The sequence below is a fragment of the Biomphalaria glabrata genome, chromosome 4, assembly GCF_947242115.1.
Source record: "Biomphalaria glabrata chromosome 4, xgBioGlab47.1, whole genome shotgun sequence".
Lineage (NCBI taxonomy): Eukaryota > Metazoa > Mollusca > Gastropoda > Planorbidae > Biomphalaria > Biomphalaria glabrata.
The window spans coordinates 31583425-31596315 of NC_074714.1; the positions used below are offsets into that span (position 1 = coordinate 31583425).

Here is a 12891-nt window from a genome sequence, read left to right on the forward strand (position 1 = left end):
CACATAAGTCAAAGAACTGTACCACTGCTGACCTGCCACATCATAAGTCAAAAAACTGTACCGCTGCTGGCCTGCCACGTCATAAGTCAAAGAACTGTACCGCTGCTGACCTGCCACATCATAAGTCAAAGAACTGTACCTTTGTAGGCCTTGCTTCATTATTAATAATGTAGAGACTGTTACAATGACAAAATAAACCTGCGGTAATGTCAAAGATGCAGTGCAATTTGTCCAGTTGTGTAACAGGTGTCAATAGATCACATGACATTTGAACTAAACAGATAAATGACAAAGAACATTTATTCGAAGTTCTCAGTTCAACAGTTTAGATTGGAACTACAAAATGTTTGCTCAGTCTTACTGACAGAAACATAATGTGTATATATAAATATAGTGCATGTGTTTGTTGTGTGTAGGTCTACTTTCAAAGAAACGAAATTTTCTAAACAAATGGAAATAGAAAACAATCAAACTATGAACTGTTTAAAAGTGAAACTAAAAAATACAAAGTTAAAATGATGCAGTTTGAATTATTGTATTTTTCTTGCCTTTTTAAACAATGCACTTTAAACAAAATGTTTTGAGTACCAGCTACACGGGTTGTTCACGTTCAATGGAGAGTAAGCCAATACATTTCATCATGAACAAATATGTCCCTTGGTTCTGAATAACGTTTTGATTATTATCAGTCAGACGTCAAATGTGTATAGCCCCTGAAACGATAAAAATAAATTATATAGGTTATAAAGAAATGCTTTATTTCTAGTGCACTGTGACGAACACACTTGCCGGGGATTATATTATCAAACTTCTTAATTAAAATGAAATGAAGAAAGAAACATATGATATTTTCTTCCAAACTTCTTTAATAATACTTCTTCAACTTTCACATCAAATTAACTTCTCAATTCAATAACAACTTGACTTGATACTTCATAAATAAAACTTATAAGATACACGAAACTTCACTTAGTATAACATTCAACTTCAACTAATAATATTACTTCAACTAATAAAACTTTAATTAATGGACCCGCTAATATTACTCTACCAAACTATTACTAAGTGAGAACTAAGCGAGGACCATCGCTGTACAAGAACTAATATGCCAGGGCCCCGAATAACTCGCTTTCCCCTAATTTATACTTTCTTAATCGTACATTCCAGTATCATGGAAACTTCTCAAATAATTATTTTAGTAACTTTGACCTTCTAGAAGCTGACGTGTGCTATTTTTTTCCCTTAACCTCTTTCTTTGATTAGATACCTAATGTGAGCTTGCGCTCCCACAGCTATTTTTTATGTGTACTTTTATAGGTCAGAGCTATTTTATGTATTCTATTTTTTATAGGCTAGTGCCAGAATTAATATTTGTACTTCCGCTTTTTGTTATATGGGTTAGGGTGGGTAGTATAAATATTTAAATCCATGCTACATCCTGTACAGTTGACCAGTGGTCAGTAAAGTATATCACTGTCTGTGTGATAGTTGATGATCTTAGTGATCTGGCGTATACTTATTTAGTCATTTCTATAATTCTGTACCTGGGATGGCCTGTAAGTTTATAACTATTTTATATTTTCTTTTACTAGATCTATGTCACACTATGTGTAAATATGCTAGATATATCTTAATTTAGTTTTTTGGAATATTTTTCAAAAGAGTTGACAGTTGTTCCCAACATGCTGTATTGAAAATGGCGGCGTCCAGCTTAGCCTTATATGAATATGTTGTTCATGTTCTAGAATATTCTAGATCTAATAGAATATATTATTTTGTATTTATAGTTTTGAATTTGTGTATTGCAGGCTATTATTACTGCTGAATTACATGCTGCTGAAATACAACTGCTATTGTTATTGCTTCTGTAGATAGATAGATCTAGGGAATCTAGTGTTATTTTGTTTTTGTAGTGTTGCCTTAGTCGGCTTAGACCTAGTGGCGTAGTCTGTTCTTAGTGAATAGTAAGGTACTAAAGTGTTCTTGCGTTAGTGTTAGTGTTATGGGTTGGTTGTAGTAGTAGAATATTGTAGATCTAGACTAGTTTATTGTAGTGTGTTTGTGTAGATCTAGGTCTAGTGTAGTAGTTGTAGTGATTTAGTTAGGTAGTTGGTTTGATCAGTTGGTGTTAGTTGATTTGGTTAATTGTTAGTGTTTGTAATAGCAAAGTATAGTTCAATTAGAACGGATTAGTATTAGTATTGGTTGTTTGGGTTTTAGTGTACATATATTATATTATTGATTTATTTTTCATGTAAATAAAGTATCGTTTTATTTTTAGCATTCCAAGTAAAGTTTCGTTGGTGCTTTCATTTAGTTTAGGTTAGTATAGTTTAGTATGTCTGGTTACTTAGGCGACTCTAGCCCCTTGGTCGTAGACTGAGGTGTCACAGATGAAACTCACCCAGTAGCGCTAACATCTGCCTACTGTTACAAAATTTAATGTTGAGCAGAGAAAAGGTCTTCTCGCGCCTCCTGACCGCCTCGCACTAAAATTAACTTGTTTACGCAGGACACTTGCACTGGTCTGACCACGCTTCTAGAACTTGGTCGAAATAGGTCACAGACTCGACTCGTGACATGCACTGAGGGGTTTGCTTTTGTTACAACTGATACATCACATTTGACTGGTGACACATATAACTGACATTTATCTCTGGCGCTTTTCTTCTGGCAGCGCAGTTTTCTTGTCCTCTGCAATTTTTGCGCCAGTTGACTTATTTTTTATTCCATTCTTTTGACTCCCAGTGGCTGCAATAACACTTTGCCATCGGTTTCTGTTCTGGCCCATTGCACTCAGCTGGGTCCATGTCCCTCCTGCTTTCTTGGCCTCTTGGCCTACCGATTGTTTGTTTGGCCATCGTCAATGAGACTGCCTCTATGCATGTTTCTCGCTGAATATCTGAAGACATGAACTGAGTGTCCCACCAGTGGCATAGCATCCATGGCGCGAAGGGGTTCAACGAACCCAGGCCCACGACCATTAGGGGCCCACAGCCTCAGGCTTTGCAACAAGGACACGAAGGGGTTCATTGCTCTTGGGTCCATGACTCACGGCCAGTTGGGGCCCACATACAAACTTGGGGATGATATCAAAGTGACCGAAAAAAAATTGCACTTTTAAAAATGGACTAAAAAGCTACATGAAAACGTTGAAAACGTTACATAAAAGTTTAAATTCAATTCAAAACATTGAACTTCAATTGTGAGAGACACATATAGGCCTACTACATTAGCGGCTTGGATTTCTTGAGGGTAAGTTATTACATTCATCAGGTTTCTCGTAGTGGGTGGTGTCAATAAAAGTTCTTATCTTTTGATCTATGGGGCAGGGGATGTAACGGTCGTCTATGGCTTATGGTTAACGAGGATGGCATGTGGCCAGCACAACGACCAAACCCCTTTTACTGTTCTCCATCTAATGTCGGGACTCACTGGCGGATCCAGGGGGGGGGGCGGTAGGGGAGTTCGGCCGACCCCCCATGGGGGGGGGGGGGCGGGCGAATTTTATTATAGAATTCACACAATTTGTATACGAATTTATTACTTATTTTAAAAATATATACTAATTATTTATATTTAACCTATTTTTAGATTATTTTGCCCCCCCCCTCTAGTATGTTGTATGTTGGCCGATTTGGTGGGGTCGGGAGGGGGCGATGGTATCCATCCCGCCCCCCCCCCCCACCATACACTTTTGATTGGGGGGGGCGGTCCAATTTATTTGTAGAAATCACAGCTTTCTAACAGAATCAATTAAATTTCTATATGATTAAAATTGTTATTGATATTTTAACCGTTCTTTATATTATGCCTTTCCTTGTATGCCGATTGATGGGGGGAGGGGGGGGGGGCGAATACCTCTACTGCCCTCCCCACTCTAGCCCTCTGAGTTCTGGGGGGGGGGCGGTCCTATTTTTGTGGAGAATCATATTTTGTGAACAAAATTACTTAAATATCTATATAATATAAACTACTTATTGATATGTGACCCATGGTATACTATGTCTTACCACAATCTCATCTCAAATGGTATCATTAGTAAATTTAAATGAAAAAGGGTTGTACAAGGTGGGTGGGGCGATACATGCAATCGCATTTTCCCCAGCGGACAAATCAATACTTTTTCTTTTTATATTATAGTTAAGAAATTACAAAATTTAAAAAATTTCTCACTAATATAATTTATATATACTCTAAATTAAATTCTTATATCGAGTCGCCCCACCCCTATTCTTTAATGCCAAATGCAATCTTTAGCAGAAATTAGTAAAGGAGCGAGGATTAATCGTTTTCACTCTACCGCCCCTCCCATTTCCAGACAAAGTTTTTGTATTTTCACATGAATTTATCATAATTATTTTAAGAAAGACTTTGCATTGGAAAAGTTAGAATTCAAACGAAATTTTTCAGTAAAAGATTCATGATTTAGATGAGTTCTAAGCTCAAATAATATCTTATTAGTCGCCTTTTCCCAACCTTTACTCAATCTGATATTTTTCTAGTTAAATAAATTTGGAACTTTAACTCACAATTTATACTCACATTTTCTTGAATACTATTTATCGAATAATTTTTTTTTCGGCGGCGATCCTCAAAGCCAAAATCTAAATATGTGGGGTATCTTATCTTTTCAAGGAACAAATCGGTTTTATTTGCAATGTATTTAGGACCTATAAATTCATATTAGAATATTTTTCAAGTACAACATTATTCAAAAGGTCCCTTTTTAATAGTAGGAATAATGAGCTTTAGGTCAGGAGAATAGGTTTCTGCAGTGAAAAAAGCAAGAAAACGCTTTTGGCGACGGGGCTTCGCCCCGAACTCCTTTAATGAATAATGACCTATAGATGTAAGGAGAATGCGATTTTGCAGTGAAAAAAGCAAGAAAACGCTTTTGGCGTCGGGGCTTCGCCCCGAACTCCTTTGATGAATAAAGAGCTGTAGATGTCAGGAGAATGCGTTTCTGCAGTGAAGAATGTAAGAAAACACTTTTGGCGTCGGGGCTTAGCCCCGAACTCCTTAACTGAACAAAGAGCGTAGATGTCAGGAGAATGCGTTTCTGCAGTGAAAAAAGCAAGAAAACGCTTTTGTCGTCGAACCCCACCAGAGAACCTTATAGCGCTGCCCCAGTTGTTTTGGGTTTTGACTTCGCCCCGAACCCCACTTGAGAACCTTATAGCGCTGCCCCAGTTGTTTTGGGTTTTGACTTCGCCCCGAACCCCACTTGAGAACCTTATAGCGCTGCCCCAGTTGTTTTGGGTTTTTACTTCGCCCCGAACCCCACTTGAGAACCTTATAGCGCTGCCCCAGTTGTTTTGGGTTTTGACTTCGCCCCGAACCCCACTTGAGAACCTTCTAGCGCTGCCCCAGTTGTTTTGGGTTTTGACTTCGCCCCGAACCCCACTTGAGAACCTTATAGCGCTGCCCCAGTTGTTTTGGGTTTTGACTTCGCCCCGAACCCCACTTGAGAACCTTCTAGCGCTGCCCCAGTTGTTTTGGGTTTTGACTTCGCCCCGAACCCCACTTGGGAACCTTCTAGCGCTGCCCCAGTTGTTTTGGGTTTTGACTTCGCCCCGAACCCCACTTGGGAACCTTCTAGCGCTGCCCAGTTGTTTTGGGTTTTGACTTCGCCCCGAACCCCACTTGGGAACCTTCTAGCGCTGCCCCAGTTGTTTTGGGTTTTGACTTCGCCCCGAACCCCACTTGAGAACCTTATAGCGCTGCCCCAGTTGTTTTGGGTTTTGACTTCGCCCCGAACCCCACTTGGGAACCTTCTAGCGCTGCCCCAGTTGTTTTGGGTTTTGACTTCGCCCCGAACCCCACTTGAGAACCTTATAGCGCTGCCCCAGTTGTTTTGGGTTTTGACTTCGCCCCGAACCCCACTTGGGAACCTTCTAGCGCTGCCCCAGTTGTTTTGGGTTTTGACTTCGCCCCGAACCCCACTTGGGAACCTTCTAGCGCTGCCCCAGTTGTTTTGGGTTTTGACTTCGCCCCAAACCCCACTGTGGAACCTTCTAGCGCTGCCCCAGTTGTTTTGGGTTTTGACTTCGCCCCGAACCCCACTTGAGAACCTTCTAGCGCTGCCCCAGTTGTTTTGGGTTTTGACTTCGCCCCGAACCCCACTTGAGAACCTTCTAGCGCTGCCCCAGTTGTTTTGGGTTTTGACTTCGCCCCGAACCCCACTTGGGAACCTTCTAGCGCTGCCCCAGTTGTTTTGGGTTTTGACTTCGCCCCGAACCCCACTTGGGAACCTTCTAGCGCTGCCCCAGTTGTTTTGGGTTTTGACTTCGCCCCGAACCCCACTTGAGAACCTTATAGCGCTGCCCCAGTTGTTTTGGGTTTTGACTTCGCCCCGAACCCCACTTGGGAACCTTCTAGCGCTGCCCCAGTTGTTTTGGGTTTTGACTTCGCCCCGAACCCCACTTGAGAACCTTCTAGCGCTGCCCCAGTTGTTTTGGGTTTTGACTTCGCCCCGAACCCCACTTGGGAACCTTCTAGCGCTGCCCCAGTTGTTTTGGGTTTTGACTTCGCCCCGAACCCCACTTGGGAACCTTATAGCGCTGCCCCAGTTGTTTTGGGTTTTGACTTCGCCCCGAACCCCACTTGAGAACCTTATAGCGCTGCCCCAGTTGTTTTGGGTTTTGACTTCGCCCCGAACCCCACTTGAGAACCTTATAGCGCTGCCCCAGTTGTTTTGGGTTTTGACTTCGCCCCGAACCCCACTTGAGAACCTTATAGCGCTGCCCCAGTTGTTTTGGGTTTTTACTTCGCACCGAACCCCACTTGAGAACCTTATAGCGCTGCCCCAGTTGTTTTGGGTTTTGACTTCGCCCCGAACCCCACTTGAGAACCTTCTAGCGCTGCCCCAGTTGTTTTGGGTTTTGACTTCGCCCCGAACCCCACTTGAGAACCTTATAGCGCTGCCCCAGTTGTTTTGGGTTTTGACTTCGCCCCGAACCCCACTTGAGAACCTTCTAGCGCTGCCCCAGTTGTTTTGGGTTTTGACTTCGCCCCGAACCCCACTTGGGAACCTTCTAGCGCTGCCCCAGTTGTTTTGGGTTTTGACTTCGCCCCGAACCCCACTTGGGAACCTTCTAGCGCTGCCCAGTTGTTTTGGGTTTTGACTTCGCCCCGAACCCCACTTGGGAACCTTCTAGCGCTGCCCCAGTTGTTTTGGGTTTTGACTTCGCCCCGAACCCCACTTGAGAACCTTATAGCGCTGCCCCAGTTGTTTTGGGTTTTGACTTCGCCCCGAACCCCACTTGGGAACCTTCTAGCGCTGCCCCAGTTGTTTTGGGTTTTGACTTCGCCCCGAACCCCACTTGAGAACCTTCTAGCGCTGCCCCAGTTGTTTTGGGTTTTGACTTCGCCCCGAACCCCACTTGGGAACCTTCTAGCGCTGCCCCAGTTGTTTTGGGTTTTGACTTCGCCCCGAACCCCACTTGGGAACCTTCTAGCGCTGCCCCAGTTGTTTTGGGTTTTGACTTCGCCCCAAACCCCACTGTGGAACCTTCTAGCGCTGCCCCAGTTGTTTTGGGTTTTGACTTCGCCCCGAACCCCACTTGAGAACCTTCTAGCGCTGCCCCAGTTGTTTTGGGTTTTGACTTCGCCCCGAACCCCACTTGGGAACCTTATAGCGCTGCCCCAGTTGTTTTGGGTTTTGACTTCGCCCCGAACCCCACTTGAGAACCTTATAGCGCTGCCCCAGTTGTTTTTGGGTTTTGACTTCGCCCCGAACCCCACTTGAGAACCTTATAGCGCTGCCCCAGTTGTTTTGGGTTTTGACTTCGCCCCGAACCCCACTTGAGAACCTTCTAGCGCTGCCCCAGTTGTTTTGGGTTTTGACTCCGCCCCGAACCCCACTTGAGAACCTTCTAGCGCTGCCCCAGTTGTTTTGGGTTTTGACTTCGCCCCGAACCCCACTTGAGAACCTTCTAGCGCTGCCCCAGTTGTTTTGGGTTTTGACTTCGCCCCGAACCCCACTTGGGAACCTTCTAGCGCTGCCCCAGTTGTTTTGGGTTTTGACTTCGCCCCGAACCCCACTTGGGAACCTTCTAGCGCTGCCCCAGTTGTTTTGGGTTTTGACTTCGCCCCGAACCCCACTTGGGAACCTTCTAGCGCTGCCCCAGTTGTTTTGGGTTTTGACTTCGCCCCGAACCCCACTTGGGAACCTTCTAGCGCTGCCCCAGTTGTTTTGGGTTTTGACTTCGCCCCGAACCCCACTTGAGAACCTTATAGCGCTGCCCCAGTTGTTTTGGGTTTTGACTTCGCCCCGAACCCCACTTGGGAACCTTCTAGCGCTGCCCCAGTTGTTTTGGGTTTTGACTTCGCCCCGAACCCCACTTGGGAACCTTCTAGCGCTGCCCCAGTTGTTTTGGGTTTTGACTTCGCCCCGAACCCCACTTGGGAACCTTATAGCGCTGCCCCAGTTGTTTTGGGTTTTGACTTCGCCCCGAACCCCACTTGAGAACCTTATAGCGCTGCCCCAGTTGTTTTGGGTTTTGACTTCGCCCCGAACCCCACTTGAGAACCTTCTAGCGCTGCCCCAGTTGTTTTGGGTTTTGACTTCGCCCCGAACCCCACTTGAGAACCTTCTAGCGCTGCCCCAGTTGTTTTGGGTTTTGACTTCGCCCCGAACCCCACTTGAGAACCTTCTAGCGCTGCCCCAGTTGTTTTGGGTTTTGACTTCGCCCCGAACCCCACTTGGGAACCTTTTAGCGCTGCCCCAGTTGTTTTGGGTTTTGACTTCGCCCCGAACCCCACTTGGGAACCTTCTAGCGCTGCCCCAGTTGTTTTGGGTTTTGACTTCGCCCCAAACCCCACTGTGGAACCTTCTAGCGCTGCCCCAGTTGTTTTGGGTTTTGACTTCGCCCCGAACCCCACTTGAGAACCTTCTAGCGCTGCCCCAGTTGTTTTGGGTTTTGACTTCGCCCCGAACCCCACTTGAGAACCTTCTAGCGCTGCCCCAGTTGTTTTGGGTTTTGACTTCGCCCCGAACCCCACTTGGGAACCTTCTAGCGCTGCCCCAGTTGTTTTGGGTTTTGACTTCGCCCCGAACCCCACTTGGGAACCTTCTAGCGCTGCCCCAGTTGTTTTGGGTTTTGACTTCGCCCCGAACCCCACTTGAGAACCTTATAGCGCTGCCCCAGTTGTTTTGGGTTTTGACTTCGCCCCGAACCCCACTTGGGAACCTTCTAGCGCTGCCCCAGTTGTTTTGGGTTTTGACTTCGCCCCGAACCCCACTTGAGAACCTTCTAGCGCTGCCCCAGTTGTTTTGGGTTTTGACTTCGCCCCGAACCCCACTTGGGAACCTTCTAGCGCTGCCCCAGTTGTTTTGGGTTTTGACTTCGCCCCGAACCCCACTTGGGAACCTTATAGCGCTGCCCCAGTTGTTTTGGGTTTTGACTTCGCCCCGAACCCCACTTGAGAACCTTATAGCGCTGCCCCAGTTGTTTTGGGTTTTGACTTCGCCCCGAACCCCACTTGAGAACCTTATAGCGCTGCCCCAGTTGTTTTGGGTTTTGACTTCGCCCCGAACCCCACTTGAGAACCTTCTAGCGCTGCCCCAGTTGTTTTGAGTTTTGACTCCGCCCCGAACCCCACTTGAGAACCTTCTAGCGCTGCCCCAGTTGTTTTGGGTTTTGACTTCGCCCCGAACCCCACTTGAGAACCTTATAGCGCTGCCCCAGTTGTTTTGGGTTTTGACTTCGCCCCGAACCCCACTTGGGAACCTTCTAGCGCTGCCCCAGTTGTTTTGGGTTTTGACTTCGCCCCGAACCCCACTTGAGAACCTTCTAGCGCTGCCCCAGTTGTTTTGGGTTTTGACTTCGCCCCGAACCCCACTTGAGAACCTTCTAGCGCTGCCCCAGTTGTTTTGGGTTTTGACTTCGCCCCGAACCCCACTTGAGAACCTTCTAGCGCTGCCCCAGTTGTTTTGGGTTTTGACTTCGCCCCAAACCCCACTGTGGAACCTTCTAGCGCTGCCCCAGTTGTTTTGGGTTTTGACTTCGCCTCGAACCCCACTTGGGAACCTTCTAGCGCTGCCCCAGTTTTTTTGGGTTTTGACTTCGCCCCAAACCCCACTGTGGAACCTTCTAGCGCTGCCCCAGTTGTTTTGGGTTTTGACTTCGCCCCGAACCCCACTTGGGAACCTTATAGCGCTGCCCCAGTTGTTTTGGGTTTTGACTTCGCCCCGAACCCCACTTGGGAACCTTCTAGCGCTGCCCCAGTTGTTTTGGGTTTTGACTTCGCCCCAAACCCCACTGTGGAACCTTCTAGCGCTGCCCCAGTTGTTTTGGGTTTTGACTTCGCCCCAAACCCCACTGTGGAACCTTCTAGCGCTGCCCCAGTTGTTTTGGGTTTTGACTTCGCCCCGAACCCCACTTGGGAACCTTCTAGCGCTGCCCCAGTTGTTTTGGGTTTTGACTTCGCCCCGAACCCCACTTGAGAACCTTCTAGCGCTGCCCCAGTTGTTTTGGGTTTTGACTTCGCCCCAAACCCCACTGTGGAACCTTCTAGCGCTGCCCCAGTTGTTTTGGGTTTTGACTTCGCCCCGAACCCCACTTGGGAACCTTCTAGCGCTGCCCCAGTTGTTTTGGGTTTTGACTTCGCCCCGAACCCCACTTGAGAACCTTCTAGCGCTGCCCCAGTTATTTTGGGTTTTGACTTCGCCCCGAACCCCACTTGAGAACCTTATAGCGCTGCCCCAGTTGTTTTGGGTTTTGACTTCGCCCCGAACCCCACTTGAGAACTTTCTAGCGCTGCCCCAGTTGTTTTGGGTTTTGACTTCGCCCCGAACCCCACTTGAGAACCTTATAGCGCTGCCCCAGTTGTTTTGGGTTTTGACTTCGCCCCGAACCCCACTTGAGAACCTTCTAGCACTGCCCCAGTTGTTTTGGGTTTTGACTTCGCCCCGAACCCCACTTGAGAACCTTCTAGCGCTGCCCCAGTTGTTTTGTTTTTCGACGAAGTTTGAGAAATGTTGCTTTTTTTATTCTCATATATATGTGGGGGGTGGGGATGTGTGGTGTGTGTGTGGGTGTCTGTTGTAAGCACGTTTTTGCATAGGGTTAGGGTTTACTTGGCGTTAGGGTTAGGGTTTGGAAAAAAATCGCCCCCCCCCACTCCAAAGTTTTGGATCCGCTAGTGTCAGTCGGGTACACATTAGAGTTTGGGGGACGCGTCCTAAAAAATTCAAGTTTTCAACAGGATTCGACCCCGGGGGCCCCTCGGTTTGGATGCAAGGCGCATTACTACCGCGCCTCCCATATTGTAATTGTGACTTAGTTTGCGTTTTGGTGACAATTGTTGCCAGATCGTCCCATTCTTTTTTTTTTTGTTTGTTTGTTTGTACGCTGTTGTGGGACGATGAGTAATTCAGCGGGAAAATGTTTTAATTGTTTCATCAAGTTTTGACTTAGACTTCGAGACATTGACGCGATAAATTAAAAAACCAAGACTAGGATTTGGGAAGAAAACACAGAAGACTTTTGGCAGCCCTAGAGCAAGGTCGGTTTTAGTAACTCAAAGTAGAGATTTAGTTTGATGACATTAAACAGGATTTGGGAAGAAAACACAGAATACTTTTGGCAGCCCTAGAGTAATGTGGGTTTTAGTAACTCAAAGTAGAGATTTAGTTTGATGACATTAAACAGGATTTGGGAAGAAAACACAGAAGACTTTTGGCAGCCCTAGAGCAAGGTCGGTTTTAGTAACTCAAAGTAGAGATTTAGTTTGATGATATTAAACAGGATTTGGGAAGAAAACACAGAATACTTTTGGCAGCCCGAGATTTAGTTTGATGACAGACAGAATTTGGGAATAAAATACTAAAGACTTTTGGCAGCCCTAGAGTAATGTCGGTTTTAGTAACTCAAAGTAGAGATTTAGTTTGATGACATTGCAACTTTCTCAAGGCTCATTCTGTTTCTTTTATTTCAAGTTTTCCAAACATTGTCACGGCATACATGTTATGTCTGACTTGTGTCATTTTAGGTAATCATGAAGGTTAGCGTCATCTCATTTTGTGCAGCATAGAGGTCATTCTCGAAGTTTCGATTGATTAAAAATTATTTAAGAATTTCTATAACAGAAAGCAAATTGGCTTCATTTGGTGTTCTTTCAATAGGACGAGAAGCAGACAGAGGTTGAGAAATAGTTCTACATTAGTTTCTAGCTTTGCTTCTTAAAAGGCCAGAAAATTTTTTTGCAAATAAATGTAAGATCAATAGTTTAACACCTAGAAGTATTTTTGTAATTTAAATGTGTATTATGAAAAATAGAACATATAAAACATTTGTTTGTTCGCTTGAAATACATTTAAATCGTTTAATTCTGTTAAGAAGTTGTAGAAACATTGAATTTTAAGACACTATCCCTGAATTAAATGTAATGACATTATGCTATTACTTCTTTAAAAAAAGGTACGCCTATTGTATTGGAATGTCTTTTGGTATCGATACATTCAGATTACTCAATTGTTTTTTCACACACAGAATCCGTCCTATTGGGGAGGGAGGGGGCACCAAGATATTCTTGACCCCAGGCCCACGGGTACTTGCTAAAAATGTTAAAAATGTATTTTGTAGTAAGGCTTAATTGGGGAAGTAAACTAGATTGTCACATCTAGATAGCTAGATCTAGGTTTGAACCGGAAATTTTAAAAAATCAAACTTTTGAACTGACTTTGAGAGAGAAGGCTCAGTAGGGTCTAAACGTTCTGGATCAAATCTCTCCAGCCCACCCACACCGTGTATTAGTGTGTCAACTAAAACTCAAATCCCTACGGTCGCAAGCTGTTATGTTTAGTGTTTCTTACCTTTTATATCTAACTACATCAAGAAGCAACTTTTGATTAGTAAATTTTCTAAGTCTACGATCAGTTGTACA

The 12891-nt window shown here is 45.2% G+C and overlaps 1 protein-coding gene across 1 annotated transcript in view; it reads right to left on the reverse strand.

Moving 5' to 3' along the window:
- Positions 1-519: 519 nt before the first annotated feature.
- Positions 520-12891, reverse strand: part of LOC106078003 (protein ATP6V1FNB-like) — a 29932-nt gene continuing 17560 nt past the window's right edge. Inside the window, exon 2 of the mRNA XM_056028127.1 lies at positions 520-713. The gene's annotated coding sequence lies outside the window, so the exon portion shown is untranslated. The remainder of the gene's footprint in view (positions 714-12891) is intronic.